The 20,700-nt window shown below is 45.7% G+C and overlaps 1 non-coding gene and 1 pseudogene across 1 annotated transcript; both read right to left on the minus strand.

The window, feature by feature from the left end:
• Positions 1-14,834: 14,834 nt before the first annotated feature.
• On the minus strand, positions 14,835-15,436 carry LOC100452931 (large ribosomal subunit protein eL15-like; annotated as a pseudogene).
• Positions 15,437-20,383: 4,947 nt separating this feature from the next.
• Positions 20,384-20,445, minus strand: LOC112130397 (U7 small nuclear RNA). The gene has a single exon (XR_002912669.1). It is a non-coding gene; the product is annotated as a U7 small nuclear RNA (small nuclear RNA).
• Between the last annotated feature and the right edge of the window lie 255 nt (positions 20,446-20,700).

A 20,700-nucleotide genomic window follows, 5' to 3' on the forward strand; every position in this document is an offset into this window, starting at 1 on the left:
CATGCTGTTCTGGACAGGCCAGTTCCACCCCTCCTAGCAGAGGTGGGAATTTAACCCAACTAATTAGAACCCTCCACCATCTTGGCCATGGCGATTGTTTCAAGGACAGATGTGACATCCAAACAGAGCCAGCTCTGTAGGTGAGCTGCTATGGAGACTCCCATCCCTCCGAGGTTGAGGAGAGGATGATATAAGCTTAGGGTTGGCAGCCACCTCTGCCACCAGCAGCTGCCTGCAGATGACGCCAACAGAGGAAAGTGGAGAGTGCGAGGCTGGGTCCACAAGACTGTGTTGGATCCTGTTATTTCTCTGCTCTCCTAGTGACTCATGGAAAACACAGTGTGTCCTTTCCCAACAAACCACAAGTTGGTTCTCCAAAGGCCACCAGGCCACAATAATGTTTTAGCTCACCCTCATGAGGCAGAGGGTATGGTTCTGTAGATTGAAGATATACATGTAAAACAACAGATCACCATCATTTGGGGCACCATAAAAATATAAATAAATGTAAATAGATGGCTTGGGAGTGAGTTGATTGTCATTATAAGAATTATTGGCTGGGCGCGGTGACTCAGGCCTGTAATCCCAGCACTTTGGGAGGCTGAGGCGGGTGGATCACCTGAGGTCAGGAGTTCAAGACTAGCCAGGCCAACATGGTGAAAACCCCATCTCTACTAAAAATACAAAAATTAGCTGGGCATGGTGGCACATGCCTGTAATCCTAGTTACTTGGGAGGCTGAGGTGGGAGAATTGCTTGAACCTGGGAGGCGGAGGTTGCAGTGAGCCAAGATTGTGCCATTGCACTCCAGCCTGGGCAACAGAGCAAGACTCCATCTCAAACAAAGAAAAAAAAGAGAATTACTGGCCGGGTGCGGTGGCTCACACCGCACTTTGGGAGACCGAGGCAGGTGGATCACAAAGTTAGGAGTTCAAGATCATCCTGGCCAACATGGTGAAACCCTGTCTCTACTAAAAATACAAAAATTAGCTGGATGTCATGGCATATACCTCTAATCTCAGCTACTCGGGAGGCTGAGGCAGGAGAATCACCTGAACCCAGCAGGTAGAGGTTGTGGTGAGCCGAGACTGCGCCACTGCACTCCAGCCTGGGAGACACAGGGAGACTCCATCTCAAAAAAAAAAAAAAGAAGAAAAGAATTATTTAAGATGTAGGGCTCCAGGTGCACAAACTCAAGTGTGTGGATAATGTCATGTGATTTTGTTTTCTTCAATTTGACTCCAAGGCTCCATCCCGTTGTGGTGGGTTTGCCATGCAGCCACCTTCTTCCCTCTCCACTTTGGACTCTGTCCCCAAGGAAGGGAATGGGGGTCCTCACTGCTCTCTGGATCCCAAGCCTCTGTCCTCCTCCCTAGCTTGAGCAACCTCCTTCTGTCCTTCCATGGACCTGTGTCCACACACCTCTCTTCCCCACTCATGAATTTAGCTTGCTTTGAAGACTGCAAGAGAAGCACCTTCAAAAGACCCTGCTCTCTCCACACAGACCCCCAAAGACAAGAAAGCATGAAGAACAGCTACCTGATTGGTGCTGTTGGAGGAAAACTTACTACTAGAACAAAACACAAATTAATATTTCAATAGTTTTCCTGCCACAAGGTTTCCTCAACAATTAACTCATCTTTACTGCCTTTCAACCATGTGTGTGGCTATGTGTCTGTTTGAGGAGTATTTACTGGTCTATGGTAAATGTTAACATGGAACCCCCAAATGAGAAAATTATTGTCTCTTTAATTCTTTGTTGATAGTTCTGATTCGATTCAGGGGAAAGTCTTAGTTTGATGTGAATAGGGTTGTTTTTTGTGGTTTATTTATTTATTGAGACAGGGCCTTGCTCTGTCACCCAGGCTGAAAGGCAGTGGCATGAGCACAGCTCACTACAGTCTCAATCTTCTGGGCTCAAGTGACCCTCCTGCCTCAGCCTCCCAAGTAGCTGGGACCACAGGTGCATGCCACCACACCTGGCTAATTTTTGTGTTTTTAGTAGAGACAGGGTTTCACCATGTTGCCCAGGCTGGTCTTGAACTCCTGAGCTCAAGCAATCCATCCACCTCTACCTCCTGAAATGTTGGGATTACAGGCATGAGTCATTACACCCAGCTGTGAATAGGTCTTTAACACCTTCCAAACACTGGCTAAACTCCCTTTAAAGAGCAATCCAATCTTGGACTTTGATCCTCTGGCAAGTAAGCAATGAGTAACTGGCTAAAATTTAATAACATTATTTTGTTGGTCTATATCTATGCATTTTCAGCTTTCTCTCTATTTATGGCAAGTGATTTTGGCTTCCTATCCCCAGTAGCGATATAAAATTCTTCCTTAAATACATTTATTTAATGAAAAGTTGAGTTAAGTGTAAGTAGATTGTCTAAGAAGCAGATGCCAAGAAGGGATTAAACATGCAAGAAATGTACTAGGGGGAATGTCTGTGAGAGAAATGAGACGGGAGCCAGTAGAAGGTTTTGTGAGTGGTCAGACTGGGATTCAGGGCTGACCCCAGGGAGCAGCGAAGAGCAGGAAGGAAGGAAGGGAGTCTGGGTGGCAGCATCTTAGTCTGCAGGGCAGTTCTAAGACAGGTTCAGCAAGGGCTTTGAGGAGTCCTTAGCTGGTCATCTGTCAGAGGATCCCATAATGGGCCTACCTTACTACCCTACTGTGCTCAGGCACTGGCTGGAGCAGCCCATGGAAAGCATAGCCTCACCCCCAATGCAGTGGGGCAGTTCAGAGTGAGATGGCCAAGGCTCTGGGTCCATCGCATTTCCTGCAGTCAGAGATGTGAGTGGCCATGTAATGGAATGGGAGTTACATCCATGGAGCTAGAATCCTATAGATGGTGTCAGAAAAAGGATTTGGGGGCAACACTCTTGTAAAGGAAGACGGCTTTTTCTGTGAGAGAGGCTGATCCTCTTCCGCCTTGCTCACTCCCACTGTGGTAGACTGAAAAATTCATTCTCTCCTGGCAAAAGATATCCATTCACTGACTCCTGGAAACTGTGAATATTACCTTATTTGGAACAAGGGTCTTTGCAGATGTCATTGGATTAAGGATTTTGAGATGAGGAGATTATCCTGGATCATCTGGGAGAGGATGCCCTAAATGCCAATATAAATATCCTTATGAGAGAGACCAGGTATATATACACAATGGAATACTATTTAGCAATTAAAAAGAACAAAACTCCGTCATTTGTGGCAATGTAGTAAGCTTGGAGGATATTATGTTAAGTGAAATAAGCCAGGCTGGGCGTGGTGGCTCACACCTGTAATCCCAGCACTTTTAGAGGCTGAGGCGGGCAGATCACCTGAGGGCAGGATTTCGAGACCAGCCTGGCCAACATGGTGAAACCCTGTCTCTACCAAAAATACAAAAATTAGCCGGGCATGGTGGTGGGCGCCTGTAATCCCAGCTACTCAGGAGGCTGAGTCAGGAGAATCACTTGAACCCAGGAGGTGGAGGTTGCAGTGAGCCGAGACCGTGCCATTGCACTCCAGTCTGGGCGACAAGAGTAAAACTCTGTCTCAAAAAAAAGCAAAATAATCCAGGCACAGAAAGATAAATACTCCATGTTCTCACTCATGTGTGGAGGCTTAAAAAGTTGATCTCATAGAAGTAGAGAGTCGATCAATAGCTACTAGATGTTGGGAAGCAGAGGAGGGCGGCAATGACTAGAGGCTGGTTGCTGAATACAAAACTACAGCTAGATAAGAGGAATAAGTTCCAATGTTCTACAGCACTATAGAGCGGCTATAATAAACAATAATTTATCGTATATTTTCAAATAGCTAGAAAAGTGGATTTTAAATGTTCCCAATATAAAGACATGATAAATGAGATGACGAACATGCCAATTACCTGATGTGAGCATTACACATTATATACTGTATTGAAACATCACATTAGGTGGGTGCAGTGTCTCATGCCTGTAATCACAACATTTTAGGAGGCCAAGGCAGGAGGGTTGCTTGAGCCCAGGAGTTTGAGAGCAGCCTGGGCAAGATGGCGAAACCCCATCTCTACCAAAAATACAAAAATTATCAGGGCGTGGTGGTGTGCACCTGTAGTCCTAGCTACCTGGGAGGCTGAGGTGTGATAATGAGAGGCTTATAATGAGGGGAAAAATACCTGCTATTGTTTAAGCCAGTGCTGCTTCTTGCAGCCATATGAGTATCTAACACATTCATATTTTGATAAACTCTGATCTAAAGGATGTTGGCAGAGAGAGAGAGAGTGAGTGAAAGAGAGGAGAGAGCCGGGCGTGGTGGCTCACGCCTGTAATCCCAGCACTTTGGGAGGCCGAGGCAGGTGGATCACGAGGTCAGGAGATCGAGACCATCCTGGCTAACACAGTGAAACCCCATCTCTACTAAAAACACAAAAAATTAGCTGGGCATGGTGGCAGGCGCCTGTAGTCCCAGCTACTTGGGAGGGTGAGGCAGGAGAATGGCGCGAACCCAGGAAGCGGAGCTTGCAGTGAGCCAAGATTGTGCCACTGCACTCCAGCCTGGGTGACAGAGTGAGACTCCGTCTCAAAAAAAAAAAAATAAAAATAAAAAGAAAGAGAGGAGAGAAAGAGAGCTTTTTACAATAGAAGGTGGGGTTTATTTCAAGGCTGAATGACTTTGAGACTTTTTCCCTGGTACTTCACTGTCCCCTCCTTTTGAACTTTGGCAGTTTCTGTGACAGCTTTGACCAATTGAATATAGTAAAAGGGATGCTGTGCCACATTGTGGGCTGTAAAAAATCAGAAGTTTCTGCCTCCTGTCTCCCTGAGTGCCCACTCTGGGGGAAGCCAGTTGTCATATAAGAGGTCCAAGTATCCTGAAAGGAAGCGCAAGCCAGCTGCAGGGAGAGGTCTCACGGAGACAGTGACACCTGACCAGCTCTAACTGCTCCAGCCACCCTAGTCTAGGGCCGGGGATGTAAGTGAAGATGACACAAGCCTCTGGCACCATCTGCCTGTAACACATGAGGCAAGTGACAGCTGCCCAGCTGAGACCATTCACCCCCAGAACCATGAAAGATCATCATAAATAGTGTTTTAGGCCCATAAGTTTTGGGGTAGATTGTTACACAGGAATCGATACTCAGGACAGAGAAACACAGTTACTATTATCGTTTTAGAAATGGGGAGATGGAGGCTTAGAGAGGCTCTCCAATGAGAACATCAAGCCAGAGTGTGGCCAGCTGACATGTGAGTCCTGTGCTGTCCTATAATGAAGCCCCAGGTACCCATCCACCAGCTGTGATAATCAGCAAATAACTCCATCCATTGGGATTATCCTGAAGTATATTCCAGGTGCATAATTTTATCTGTTACTATTTCAGTTTGTATTCTAAAAATATATAGCCACAATACGATTATTGTTGATGTGTGTCATGAATCTCTTTTAGGTTCCTCCTCCATCTCTATTTTTCCCTTGCAACTTATTTGTTGAAGAAAGCAGGTTGTTGAAGACCAGCCTGGCCAACATGGTGAAACCCTGTCTCTACTAAAAATACAAAACACATTAGCTGGGCATGGTGGTATGTGCCTGTAATCCCAGCTACTCAGGAGGCTGAGGCAGGAGAATCCCTTGAACCTGGGAGGCCAAGGTTGCAGTGGGCCAAGGTCGTGCCACTGCACTCCAGCCTGGGCAACAGAGTGAGACTCCATCCAAAAAAGAAAGAAAAGAAAGGAAAGGGAAGGGGAGGGGATGGGAGGGGATGGGAGGGGACGGCAGGGAAGGGAAGGAAGGAAGGAAGAAAGAAAGCAGGTTGTTTATTCAGAAGAATTTTCTGGATTTTACTGATTCTATACCTCTGATGCTAACATGTTCCTTAGTCCCTTGTGTTTTCCAAAATTGATTTTTTTTTTTTTTTTTGAGATGGAGTCTCACTCTTGTTGCCCAGGCTGGAGTGCAATGGCATGATCTCGGCTCACTGCAACCTCCGCCTCCCGGGTTCAAGCGATTCTCCTGCCTCAGCTTCCAGAGTAGTTGGGATTACAGGCATGCACCGACATGCAGGCTAATTTTTGTATTTTTCTAGAGACAGGGTTTCTCCGTGTTGGTCAGGCTGCTCTCAAACTCCCAACCTCAGGTGATCTGCCCGTCTCGGCCTCCCAAAGTACTGGGATTACAGGCGTGAGCCACCACACCTGGCCAGAATTTATAGATTGTTGATCCTCTAATTCTATCATTCCTTCTTCACTAGCTGGAATACTTGCATAAAAAGAAACTTCCCATTATCAACAATTTAATCCCTGAGGTAGAGTTTATAGAAAAAGTGAAGATAAAAGTACGATAATCTTACATGAGATAGACCCCTTGCAACTTCACTGTTCTTTCCTAGTGTAGGTTTTCCAGCCCAGCATTATAATCTCTCCTTCCCCAATACCCTTGCTGCTCTGGGCCTCTCTACTTTTGTCCTGCTTGTCTGGAAAAACCTCACCCTGAGGGGCCTATATCTCTCACCTTCTCTGGGCCTGCTGCAGAGCTGATGAGCACTGCTGGAAGAAAATTGCAAAGCATGGCTGGCTGGTTTCAAGGACCTCCAGCACACACCCAACACAGCTCCTGGGCCAACTGTGTGCTCTGTGAGACCATAGCTGCTTGAGACGCAACTAGTGAGACCAAGCAACTACATTTCCATTCTTATTTAATTTTAATTAACTTAAATATAAGCAGCCCCATGTGACTAACGCAGGTTATGGAACATTTCCATGATTTCAGAAAGTTCTGTTATACTAGGTTGGGAAACTTGACGCCCCACTCCCCAAGATAACCAGTTCATAGCCTTTCCCCCTTGCCTTAAATCTCTCCAACCATTTTCTCCACTCTCCCTTCATTCTTCCTTGAGAATAAAGAATATAAAAGCTTCCAGGTGAGCTCTCCATTCTTTACTGAGAATATAGAAGCTCCTAATGGAAGCTGGCCCAGTCTCCAACCTCAACTCCTCTAAACCTGTACACACTTGCCACTGTGGAGGAATGTCCATCCTCCTATGGAAGCCAAAGCCTTTATGATGACGCAAGCCCAGGTCTCTTTTGAATTATCAAGGACTCTGTCCCTTCACTTATCCCCTTCCCTTGTGCATCATTCATCTCCCCTACTCTACTGGAACACTTCCATCAGCAAGCAGATGTTCTGTCTTTCATCTTAAAAAATCCTCCTGTATCCCCACTCCCTTCTACTTCTCTGGTCCCCATTCATAAATAAACATGTTGAAAGTGTCACTCTGTCAGTGGTTCTCAATGTGTGGTCCTCAGGCTCTCAGCATCAGCATCACTTGGGAATTAGTTAGAAATTCAAATTCCTGGGTACCACCCCAGACTCACTGAGTCAGAAACTCTGGGCCCAGAAATCTGGGCTTTAAAAGCTCAACAGGTGATTCTGATAATTGTTTGAGAACCTCAATATGTTCTACAATATGTGCCACGCTTTTCACTTTCTCCTTTACTCTTCCTTCCATGGAACTCCTTCCCCCTTTGATTTTCATCCTCAACTCTTCCTCAGAGCTTGGCCCTGGCCCTTTCATCTTCTCTATCTTTATTCTGTCCCAAGGAGCTCTCACCCATTTCTTAGTGTTAAATCCCATGAATTCAAAGTCATAAATGCAACCTACAATTTTCTTAGAATTCCAGATTCTTACGGATCCAGTTATTGGTATCTTCATCTGAATGTCTTACAAACATCCCAGTAAGTCTGAAAAGGCCTGGATGTTTCCCTTCAATCTCTCCTTCCCCATGTTCCTTCCCCAGGCTTCCCCATTTCAATAAATAGTGTTCATTCAGCGGCCGCAGCGAGAAACCTCCAAGTCACGCTTGATCCTTCCTTTCTCTCACCAACCCTCCACACTCTGTCAACTCTAACCACACCAGCCCACCCTGTCTTCACTCTGATGCCACCATCCTAGTCTCCACCCTCCAGCATTGCTTGTCTCCCAGCTGGTCTCCTCACTCCTGCCTTGTGCCTTCCAATCCATTCTCTCCATAGTAAGAAAGGGGAACTTCTGGAAAGCTAGAATAAATCATGCTATTTAAAAATTCTTCAACAACTTGCCACCATGAGTAGAAAAGAATCCAGACTCCTGTCCCAGCCCACAAGGTCCTGCTGATCAGGCCTCTGCCTCCCTCTCTGAGCCTGTCTCCTTCCGACCACTCCCTGGCCTCCCTTGATCCATCCACACTGACCTCCTTCCCTTCTTCTAACAACCCGTGTTACTTCTCACCTCGGCGCCTTGCTTATCAATGGTCTCCCCACTGCTCCTTTGTCATCCTTCAGGTCTTAGATCAAATGTCACGCTGCAGAGTTCTTTCCACCCTCTTGAGGAATGTCAGGCCTCAGCCTGGTGTGGAAGGGAAATGAAGGTGGAAGAAGCAGCAACTCTGGCCACCTGTCTCTGACATCATTGATCTCCACAGAAGGGCACGAGGAAAGATGAAGAGTACATGGTTAGGAGATGGATTCTCTCCCTGTCCCTCAGAGAAGAAAAGAGTCACAGTCTTTTTCTGGCAGAGTTGTGTGGGGATTTCACCCCTGTGCATGGAAGAAGGCCTGAGACAGCCTTAGGACGATACTTTCTCTTTAAGTCCTGAGCCCACTGAATGGGTGTGCTTCTTTTTGTATACTCAGTACCTACTGGAGGAAACACGTCTCCTCCAGGCCCAGGCTATGTGTTTTCCAACCTTCAATTGCAGAAGTGGGTCAGTGACCTAGGCCAGGCCAAAACATCTCAGACATAAGAATGGCTCAGGGATTCACATGTGACCCGAAGTAGCTCCATGAGCATCAAGCCTATGACTTTTGCTAGATTCACAATAAACATGAGTTCTCTTTTTTCCTTTTCTTTTCTTTTTTCTTTTCTTTTCTTTTTTTTTTTTTTTCTTTGAGATGGAGTCTCACTTTGTTCCCCAGGCTGGAGTGCAGTGGCATGATCTTGGCTCACTGCAACCTCCGCTTCCTGGGTTCAAGTGATTCTCCTGCCTCAGTCTCCTGAGTAGTTGGGATTACAGGTGTGTGCCACCATGCCTGGCTATTTTTTGGTATTTTTAGTAGAGATAGGGTTTCATCATGTTGGCCATGCTGGTCTCGAACTCCTAGCGTCAAGTGATCTGCCCAGCTCGGCCTCCCAAAGTGCTGAAATTACAGGCATGAGCCACGGCGCCTGGCCTGAGTTCTCTTTGAGCTGCAGTTAATAAACTAGCAGAATGTGAGCTAGAATCTGCAGCAGATTATTTTTGCCTCTGCATGGAAAAAAAAAAAAAAAAAATGGTAAAAAGGAAGCCAACTCAGAGGCGAGCAAGGCAGCTTTTCTTTGTGGAATGACTTGGGGACCCAGACTATTTCCCTTGTGTGGCTCTGCCATCTTTAGGACCTTGGTTCTCTTTGGCTCTAGCAAGCAGCAGAAGAACAAAAATGAGGATTCTCCATCCACTTTAAAAATTCCAGCCTAGAAGTGATACATGTCACTTCTATTCTCATTCTATTGCAAAGCATTAGCCATCTGGCCACACACAGATACAAGGAGGGCGGGAAATGGAGTCCCTGCATGGGAATCCATCTTTAAGAGACAGCTCCATGCTATGGAATGAGCAGCACAAATTTTTGGAGGAGCACCAGTCATCTCTGACATCTGCAGGGATAATAAAGGGACAGGAAATATGGCTGGGAAGATAGGGTAGGCAAGGTTTTGAAAGTCCTGAACATGCAAAATTATTCGGACTTCATTCTATGAGCAATAAAAAGCCACGAAAAGCTTTGAGCAGGAGGGTAGATGGTCACATCTACAATAGAAAGATAATTCTGAAACAGGGTAAAAGATGAAACAAGGGCCGGGCACAGTGGCTCACACCTGTAATCCCGGCACTTTTGGAGGCCGATGCGGGCAGATCACCTGAGGTCAGGAGTTCAAGACCAGCCTGCTCAACATGGTGAAACACCGTCTCTGCTAAAAATACAAAAATTAGCTGGGTGTGGTGACACACGCCTGTAGTCCCAACTACTTATGAGGCTGAGGCAGGAGAATCGCTTGAACCTGGGAGGTGGAGTTTGCAGTGAGCCGAGATCGCGCCACTTCACTCCAGTCTGGGCAACAGAGTGAGATTCTGTCTCAAAAAATAAAAATAATAAAAATAATAAAAAACAAAAGAAAAGAAACAAGGTTGCTATGGTTTGAATGTGGTGTCCTGGTGTCCCCTCCAAATTTCATGTTGAGACATAATGCCCATTGTGGTGGGATTAAGAGGTGGGCATTTTGGGAGATGATTAAGTCATTAAGTCATGAGAGCTCCACTGTCAAGAATGAATTAATCCCTTTATAAACAAGGGTTTGGAGAGAGTTTACCCCTCTATTCCACCAGGTGAGGATGCAGCAACAAGGCACCATCTTGGAAGTAAAGAGCAGCCCCCACTGGACACCAGTGCTGACCCAGACCTTGGACTCCCAAGCCTCCAGAACCAAAAGAAATAAATTTCTGTTCTTTTAAAATTAACTAGTCTGTGGCATTTTGTTACAGCAGTGCGAATGACTAAGACAAAGGTATATTGGCTACATCTAGTAGAGGCTCTTCAGATTCTCTTGATATGTGGACCCCAAGCTGCTGGTTTCAACCCAGCAGCTGCCATGCCTCTTGTCTGCATTGTGTCCTTTCTTCAACTTTCTTTGGGTTTTATCTGGTATTCTTTTTACAGTTTCTTTTCTTTTCCTTTTTTTTTTTTTTTTTTTTTTTTTTAAGAGGCAGGGTCTTGCTCTCTTGCTCAGGCTAGAGTGCGGTGACACCATCATAGGTCACTGCAGCCTGTAACTCCTGGGCTCGAGCACCTCAGCCTCCTGAGTAGCTAGGACTATAGGCGTGTACCACTTCACCTGGGTATTTTTTTTTTTTTTTTTTTTTTTTTTGAGATAGAGTCTCGTTCTGTCACCCAGGCTGGAGTGCAGTGATGCGATCTCGGCTTACTGCAACCTCCGCCTCCTGGGTTCAAGAGACTTTCCTGCCTTAGCCTCCCGAGTAGCTGGGATTACAGGCGCCCACCACTAGGCCCAGCTAATTTTTGTATTCTTAGTAGAGACGGGATTTCACCATGTTGGCTAGGCGGGGGTCTTGAACTCCTGACCTCAGGTGATCTGCCTGCCTCGGCCTCCCAAAGTGCTGGGATTACAGGTGTGAGCCACCATGCCTGGCCTGTTAATGTTTTTGAAAAAATTTTTGTAGTGATGGGATCTCACTATGTTGGCAAGGCTGGTCTTGAACTTGACCTCAAATGATCCTGCTGCCTCAGCCTCCTCAAATGCTGGGATTACAGGCATGAGCCACCATGCCTGGCCTATAGCTTCTTGAGATAGAACCATTTCTTCTTTTCTAATATATTTATTAAGCCATAAATTTCGCTGTAAGTACTGTGTTAGCTATATTCCACACATTATGCTATGTCATAACTTCCTTGTCATTCAGTTTTCATTTCTGTTGTGAATCTTTCCTTGGCTCACGAGTTATTTAGGTATGTTTTGCTATTTTTGTATTCTGTCTCTATCAACAAACAAATAAAGCAGAGGAAAATAAAATACTTAGAAAAAAATCTATTGAGTAATTTCCAATGATAACATATGAAAGGATTTAGGAATATAGCAATTTCTATTATTGTCCATGAGAGCTAATTAAAAGGTGCTAATTACATAATGGAGACAATTTTAAAGAACCAAAACCGCCTAGCTATAATTGAGTGTCTTTCCCACTAGCCCATAACTATGAACCATGATGGCTTAATACAATCTCATACTTACTTTGGTCTAATAACACACCTCTTTACTCACACTAATTTTCTTTTTCAATTTAAATAAATCATTTGGGAGCCCATATACAGTTTTGACTCTGGAGTTTCATGACTTCAAGACAGCTTATTAACAAAAGCCCTTGTCAGGAACTTGTAGTAAACTTTTGTTGTGATAACTGCACTCTGTGGTTCCCCCTAGCATCTTCTGGAGAAGTCAGAGCCTGTGCCCGGCAAGGCTGTGCTTCATGTGAGCCCATTAACAATGGGAGGGGCCAAAGAAGCAGGGCTTGCTCAACTCGGATGGAAAGCTAGGCTGATGGTGAATGTGTGGGGCCACCATTGACCCAGTTTCCAGGAGGCAGCTGCTGACCCAGCGGTCCACTACATGGTGGAAGCCCAAAAAAGGCCAGAATACTTCTAGAATCACTGGCTGTGGCTCGGAGGGGACCTGGGAATACACAGCTGGGTCAAGTCAGGAAGGTATGTAAGTTGAATGCAGTATAGCATATTTTATAGTATAAAATTAAAATTTGCAAAGATAATTTTATTGCTAGCATTAGATGATAGAGGAAAGGATAGGAAGAAAAGCATACTAATTTTACCATTGTTCATAGCAGGAAGCGAACATCTAATCTAATGTCTAAAGGAATCGAGAATTGAGTCTAAGTATATTGCATACATTTACATATATTCACCAGAACAAAAATACAACTTTCCTAAAGATCAGAAGACATGAGTGAGAAAAGACAACTGACTTTCCTATGCAGAATAAATCCAAAATATTATGTAGATACTCTGCTTCTATTAGATTTGTATTGCTGCTGTAACAAATTACAACAAATGTCATGGCTGAACACAATACAAACTTCTTATCTTACAGTTCTGGAGTCAGAGGTCTGACATGCACCTCAGTGGGATAAAATCAAAGGGTCAGCAGGCTGTATTCCTCTCTGCAGGCTCTAAGGGAGGATCCATACCCTTCTCTTTTCCAGATTTTAGAGGCTGCCCACTTTCCTCAGCCCACGGTCCCTTCCATCTTCAAAGTCGGCAATGGCAAGCTGAATTCTCATGTCCATCACTCCAACCTCCTCTTCCGCCTCCCTCTCCCACTCTTTTTTTTTTTTTTTTTTGAGACGGAATCTCACTCTGTCACCCTGGTTGGAGTGTAATGGCACAATCTTGGCTCACTGCAACCTCCGCCTCCCGGATTCAAGCAATTCTCCCTGCCTCAGCCTCCTGAGCAGCTGGGATTACAGGTGCCCACCACCACGCCCGGCTAATTTTTGTATTTTTAGTAGACAGGGGGTTTCACCATGTTGTCTAGGCTGGTCTTGAACTCCTGACCTCAGGTGATCCGCCCGCCTAGGTCTCTCAAAGTGCTAGGATTACAGGTATGAGCCACTGAGTCCTGGTTTTTTTCTTTTTTCTTCCTTCCTTCCCTCTGTCCCTCCCTTCCTTCCTTCATTCCTTCCTTCCTCCCTCCCTCCTTCTCTCCTTCCCTCCTTCCTTCCTTCCTCTTTCTTTCTTTCTTTTCTTCTTCTTTCTTTCTTTCTTTCTTTCTCTCTCTTTTTCTTTCTTTCTTTCTTTGGTCTTGCTCTGTTGCCCCGGCTGGGGTGTAGTGATGCAATCTTGGCTCACTCCAACCTCCGTCTCCTGGCTCAGGTGATTCTCCTGCCCCAGCCACCCAAGTAGCTGGGACTACAGGCGGGTGCCACCACCCCTGGCTGATTTTTGTATTTTTTTGTAGAGACAGGGTCTCGCCATGTTGCCCAGGCTGTCTTCCACTTTTAAGGATCCTTATGAACTCATTCGGTCTGCCTGGATATTCCAGGATAACCTCCCTATTTTAAAAATCAGTTGATTAGCTGGGTGATGTGGCTCACACCTGTAATCTCAGCACTTTGGGAGGCCAAGGCGGGTGGATCACTTGAGGACAGGAGTTCGAGACCAGCCTGGTCAACATGGTGAAACCCTGTCTCTACTAAAAATACAAAAATTAGCCGGGCATGGTGGCATGTGTATGTAATCCCAACTACTTGGGAGGTTGAGGCAGGAGAATCGATTGAACAGGAGGAGGAGGTTGCAGTGAGCTGCGATCACGCCATTGCACTCCAGCCTGGGCAACAAGAGCAAAACTTCATCTAGAAACAAACAGTCCAGGTGCGATGGCTCATGTCTGTAATCCCAACACTTTGGGAAGATGAGACGGGCAGATCACCTGAGGTCGGGAGTTTGAGACTAGCCTGGCCAACATGGAAAAACCCCATTTCTACTAAACATACAAAAATTGGCCAGGCATAGTGGCTCACACCTGTAGTCCTAGCTACTCCGGAGGCTGAGGCCCGAGAATTGCTTGAACCTGGGAGGTGGAGGTTGTAGTCAGCTGAGATCACACCACTGCACTCCAGCCTGGGCAACAGAGTGAGACTTGGTCTCAAACAAACAAACAAAAAACTCAATGATAAACTCCTTACACAAAGACACATCTAAAATAAAGTGAAAACAAAGTTTGAAAAATTACCTTTTAAGAATGACTTAGGAGGGGGAAGTAGGGGTGAAGAGAAGTTGGATAATATGTACAAAAATATAATTTGATAGAAGGAATAAGTTCTAGTCCAATAGTACAGTAGGGAAATCATAGTTAACAATAATTTAGTGTATGTCTCAAAATAGCTAGAAGATAATTGTAACATTCCTAACACAAAGAAAAGATAAATGTTTCAGGTAATGGATATCCTCATTACCCTAACTTAATCATTACACATTGCATGCATGTATCAAAATATCACATATACTCTCAAAATATGTGTAACTATGATATATCAATTTTAAAAAGACAGAAAAAAAGGATTTAGGTCCAGTTTACCAGTGAAATCCTTCAAGTGTCCAAGTTATTAAGGATCAGCTAATTATTATGTAGTGTATGTCTCTACTGTATAAAATAAGAATAAAAAACTTTTCAAAACATTTTTGTTTTGTTTGAGACAGGGTCTCATTATTTTTTTTTTTATTTTTTGACTGCCCTAAATTGTTTATTAGGTATGAATTTTACAAACTTTACTTATATCAGTGGCAACAGTGGAGCTGGAGACTATCACATTTTCTCCAAGCTGCATGACGAGACCCACCCATAGTGTGGTGGAACTTAAGGCCCTTTCCAAGGCCATGGCTCTTTCCGCCTGCAGATGTCAGCCCACGTGTCTCCCTGGGCTTGTAGACTGATTGGTGATCCACTGGGTGTCAGGATTTCTTCTGACAGCTTTATGGAATGCATCAATGAGGATAACCTCAAAAAATTTGTATGTGGAATCTTCAACCCAGTAAGAATTCAGGACTCTTAGAGCCCCACAGTGGTTTCCGGCTTGCTCCTCTGCAATGGACTGAAGGTTCAAGCAAAGTTTAGCTATTTAACACCATGATGTTCAGGCTTGCCGTAAGTTGCACCCTTAGGAACTGGGTGTTTTGGCCATCACCGCACACACGAATCCTATATATAATGTAGCCTTGTAGTTCAGTCGGCGCACTTTATGGGGCCGAGTGGATTAGGGAGCCCTGTGGAAAGCAGAGAGCTGGCAGTACTGCCAGTAGCAGACCCTGAGAAGACAGTGCATGAGATCAGACTGCTTCTCTCTCCATAGCTCCTGGATGTACTTGCATGTACCCACCATGGCTTACCTGATGGCTGCTGCCAGACAGAAAGGTGGGGTCTCACTCTTTTGCCCAAGCTGGAGTGCAGAGGTGTGATCATGGCTCACTGCAGCCTTGACCTCCTGGGCTCAAGCCTAAGTCTCCCGAGTAGCTGGGACTACAGGCGAGCACCACCATGCCTGGCTAATTTTTGTATTTTTTGTAGAGACAGGGTCTCACTATGTTGTACAGGCTGGTCTCAAACTCCTGGGCTCAAGCAATCTACTCACCTTAGCCTCCCCAAAGTGCTGGTATTATAGGCGTGAGCCACCACACCCGCCAAAATATTTTCTGAAAGAAAACAAAATCAGAGGCCAGGCATGGTGGCTCATGCCTGTAATCCCAGCACTTTGGGAGGCCAAGGCAGGTGGATCACTTGAGGTCAGGAGTTCCAGACCAGCCTGGCCAACATGGCAAAACCCTGTCTCTACTAAAAATATAAAAATTAGCTAGGTGTGGTGGCATGCACCTGTAGTTGCAGCTACTCAGGAGGCTGAGGCAAGAGAATCGCTTGAACCTGGGAGGTGGAGGTTGCAGTGAGCCAAAATTGCCCTACTGCACTCCAGCCCAGGTAAAAGAGTGAGATTCTGTCTGAAAGAAAGAAAGAAGGAAGGAAGGAAAGAAAGGAAGGAAGGAGAGAAGGAAAGAAAGAGAAAAAGAAAACAAAATCAGAAGAGCCAGACATCAAGAGCCAAGCAAATAGACCATAAAATACTTTTTAAAATAAAATATATTTTTAAAAATATGGTTAATGCATCAAGAAAAAGAAATAAAGGTCTTCTTTTTAAAGTTACAAAGGTAATAAAATTTAAGAATCAAATAATGAGAGAAATAGAGTAGATAAGTAGGGAATGTAAAGAGGTTAAATTGTCATACTTGTGTTGGGGAACTCACGGATGTTGCATATTTGTACATCAACAAATAAAAGAGTTGCCATTGCAGCCAAAATCTGTGGGGAATTTTGGTGCAGCGTCCAGCCACTCCACTCCCAGTGACAGCTCGGAGTTCTGTTTGGATATCTACCCTTTCCCAACCCTGTTCCACATGGTCTGGGTGGAGTTGTCTCAAATTCAGCTTATCTGTTCCTGCCCAATGAGTCAACCACGCCGTTTAAGAGCTTTAGCCTCTGGCCCAGGACTGTGTACCTGCAAAACCTTTCTTACTTTTACAGGAGCCGTCCCTGTGAAATAGGGTATGTTTAATGTTAAGGGGAGCTCTGGGTACTGTTTTATTTCTGTGTTTATGGGCTTGATATTTTCCTTCATTTATCAGAAGAAGGAATGGCGTCTTGCCTAGATGGGCCAGAGAAGTCCCTAGTTCTTGCTATGGGAAAAGACTCCTGGTGGATGGGATGCGGGAAAGGAACAGGACGTTTGTTGTCAGCACCCTGTGGCAGACACTGTCCATAGGCCATGCACAACCCTGTGGCATGCACCCCTACACAATGACGGCTGCCTACTGCAAACACTTCCAAGTCCTCCTCTGCCGGAAGGTTCTCTCTCTCCCTCTCTCTACCCCCTCCTCCTCCCTGCCCCCCACCCCCCCCCTTAAGAGCAAGCTAGGCTGGCAAATAGGGCAAGCTGAAAGTTCTGTATCAGTGATAGATAAGGAGCTGTCGGGTTCGCACTGCAGCTTTCTCGCCCCTCTGTTGGGAGAACTCTGAAGCATCTTCTACACCGTCTCCCAAGCTCTCCAAGGGGAGTGGGCTCCGGGTGCCCGCAGAGATAACTTGCTTGATAACGCAGCTTTCTTTTTTCTTTTCTTTTTTTTTTTTTTTTTTGAGACAGAGTCTCGCTCTGTCGCCCAGGCTGGAGTGCAGTGGCGCGATCTCAGCTCACTGCAAGCTCCGCCTCCCGGGTTCACGCCATTCTCCTGCCTCAGCCTCCGGAGTAGCTGGGACTACAGGCGCCAGTCACCACGCCGGCTAATTTTTTTGTATCTTTAGTAGAGACGGGGTTTCACCGTGTTAGCCAGGATGGTCTCGATCTCCTGACCTCGTGATCCGCCCGCCTCGGCCTCCCAAAGTGCTGAGATTACAGGCGTGAGCCACCGCGCCCGGCCGATAACGCAGCTTTCTTTATTGGCTCTCTTCCTTTTCTTATCTTGCTTCCCTACTCCCTGAAATCATCTCTCAAACTACTTGCAATTGAATACTACTGAGTCTGGGAGACCTCACATTAAGATTCATCCAGTCCCACTCTCTCAGTAAGGGCGGCTGGGTTCTGATTTCCTTGACACACCCCTCGTTCACTTTCCCTCTGTGTGCTTCCAGTGGCTCCATCCCAACCCCAGGGCAGGGCACATGGATCACACCTAGCCAATCAGCATTGATCTTTTACCAGCCACAGGGAATGGCTTAGGGGCAGCTTGTGACCGGTTAGGAGCCAATGAGGTGTGAAGAGTCTTTAGCGGGTAGAGAGGCCCGCCCTGCTCCCTGTGCACCTGGAAGAATGAAGCCTGGATCCGCCGCCATCACCTGCCAGCCTGTCTGAAAATGGAGCCAACAAGGAGGGCTGCTGAATGGAGTGAGAAACCAGGCCCTGTGGTGGTGTTTGAGCCCCTGAATCAAGCTGTGCTTCAAGCCAGAATTATCCCGAGAGTTTTCAGTGAAACGAGTCAGGAACTTCTCTATTAAACCCATTTTGAGTTGTGACTAAGATACCTAATGGATACAAGACAGACAAAGGGCCTTCTCCTGGGTCTCCCTTATGAGAAAGAGAGAGAGGTGGTTGCTGCCTTGGCTCTGTGGCCGAGCAGGTGCAGTTCAGACAGACGTGGTGGGAAGTGATCTCTGCTTGCGTAGGAGGGGAAACCCACCTGGGCTGCTCCCGTCCCTGGGGGGTGCCAGGCACTCCCAGCCCAGGGGGTCAGGCCCAGGGGAAGGAGGGACTGGCGGTATGTTCAGCCGGGGCTCCCTGTAGGAACACTGAAGCCAGAACGGAATAAACTGCAAACAGCGCCAGACAAACACTGCACTCACTCTAAACCCAGGTGGGATTAAAAATCAGCAGATCTGGCCGGGCGCAGTGGCTCATGCCTGTAATCCCAGCACTTTGGGAAGCCGAGGCGGGCAGATCACATGAGGTCAGGAGTTTGAGACCAGCCTGGCCAACATGGTGAAACCCCGTCTCTACTAAAAATACAAGCACATGCCTGTAATTCCAGCTACTTGGGAGGGTGAGGTGGGAGAATCGCTTGAGCCCTAGAGGCTGAGATTGTAGTGAGCCGAGATCGCACCACTGCACTCCAGCCTGGGCAATAGAATGAGACTCAGTGTATTAAAATATATATATATATATATATATATATATATATATATAAAATCTGCAAAAATCTGAACTCGAAACAGACAAATTGGGAATTACACTAAAGCAATCTCTCTCCTGAAAGCGACTTTGGGGAAATTGGAAGCCCTTCCTACTCCACAGATCCACCAGTTGGCCCATGACAGTATTGGAACACAATCCTCCCCCTGCCCAACGAGGATTGACCCAAATTAAAATGCCAATGCCTCCGCCCAAAGTGGCATTATTGGCTGTTAGTAGACTTTAATACTTACACAAGAGTTATTATAGAATTTCACAGAGTAGATTTTGCAGGGTGCAAGAAGTAAGGAACCCGGAGGGAGGGCTCAGCCATAGAGGATAAAGGATTCAGCACTGGTCACTCCAGTATGCTCAGAGTAGAAGTTAAGACTGATAAGAGGCATGAGGGAGACTCAGAGGACATTCTTCTGCTCAAAGATAAGAAAACTGTTTTACTTGTACTCTAAGCATATACCTGATTCAAGCATTTGAGTACAAGCATTTACTTGTACTCTAAGCATATACCTGATTCTCTGAGTCCCACCTTAGGCCAAATCCGGCTAACCCATTCATTTACAGTTTGTCTTCTGGCTACTTTTGCACTACAATGGCAGAGCTAAGTAGTTGCCTCGGAGACTGTACGGCCTGCAATGTCTAAAATATTTGTTCTCTGTCCCATTACAGAAAACGTTTGTTCTCTGTCCCATTATAGAAAACGTTTGTTGACTCCTCTAAATCAGTGGTCCTCAAATTTGAGTGTGTTAGAATTCCCCCAAGGGCTTGTTTACACACAAATTGCTGAGCTCCATTGCAGGGTCTCTGATTCATTAGGTCTCAGGTGGGAACCAAGAACAGTTGATCCTTGAACAACACAGGTTTGAACTGTGCAGATCCACATATATAGATTTCTTTTGCCTCTATCACCCTTGATATAGCAAGACCAAGCCCTTCTCTTCCTCCTCCTCCTTGGCGTACTCAATGTGAACATGGTGAGGATGAAGACCTTTCTGGTGATCCACTTCCACTTCATGAATAGTAAATGCATTTTCTCTTCCTTATGATTTTCTTAATAACATTTTGTTTTCTCTAGTTAACTTTATTGTAAGAATATAGTAATAATTTATATAACCTACAAAATATGTGTTAATCAACTGTGTTATCTGTAAGGCTTCCAGTCAACAGTAGGGTATTAGTAGTTAAGTATTTGGGGAATCAAAAGTTAATGCAGGCCCGGCACGGTGGCTCATGCCTGTAATTTGAGCACTTTGGGAGGCCTAGGCAGGTGTATCACCTGAGGTCAGGAGTTCGAGACCAGCCTGGCCAACACGGTGAAACCTTGTCTGTACTAAAAATACAAGGATTAGCCAGGTGTGGTGGTGCATGCTTGTAATCCTAGCTACTTGGGAAGCTGAGATGGGAGGATCGCTTGAACCCAGGAGGTGAATGTTGCAGTGAGCCGAGATCGCACCACTGCACTCCAGCCTGGGCAACAGAGTGAGTCCCTGTCTCAAAAAAAAAAAAAAATGGTTAATTCAGATTTTGGACTGTGTAGGTGGTGGTGCCCCAGCCCCTCCCTCATTGTTCAAGAGTCAACTGAATGTCCATTTCTTTTTTGTTGGGAGTTGGGGAGTTCCAGTGAAGACAGGAAAACCTGTCAGACAAATTCTAAAAGAGCCGTAACCTTAATTTCCCTTTCTAACGAGCTCCCAGTTGCTGTTGCTACTGCTGTCCTTGCCATCTCCACATTGATGCACCTGAGAAAGGGCAAAAGCAAAATAGCCAGAAGTGGCTCAGGTCATTCATTCCTGCCTACTTCTCAATAGCCCAATATTAGAGGCTGGGAAATGTAGCCTCTGGTTAGGCTGCTATGTATCCAGGAAGATGGAAAATAGATTTGAGAGGACAACTAGGAGGACTAGAGTGCTGCATTATTTTCTAGG

This window comes from Pongo abelii, chromosome 21, assembly GCF_028885655.2.
Source record: "Pongo abelii isolate AG06213 chromosome 21, NHGRI_mPonAbe1-v2.0_pri, whole genome shotgun sequence".
In the NCBI taxonomy this organism is placed as follows: domain Eukaryota; kingdom Metazoa; phylum Chordata; class Mammalia; order Primates; family Hominidae; genus Pongo; species Pongo abelii.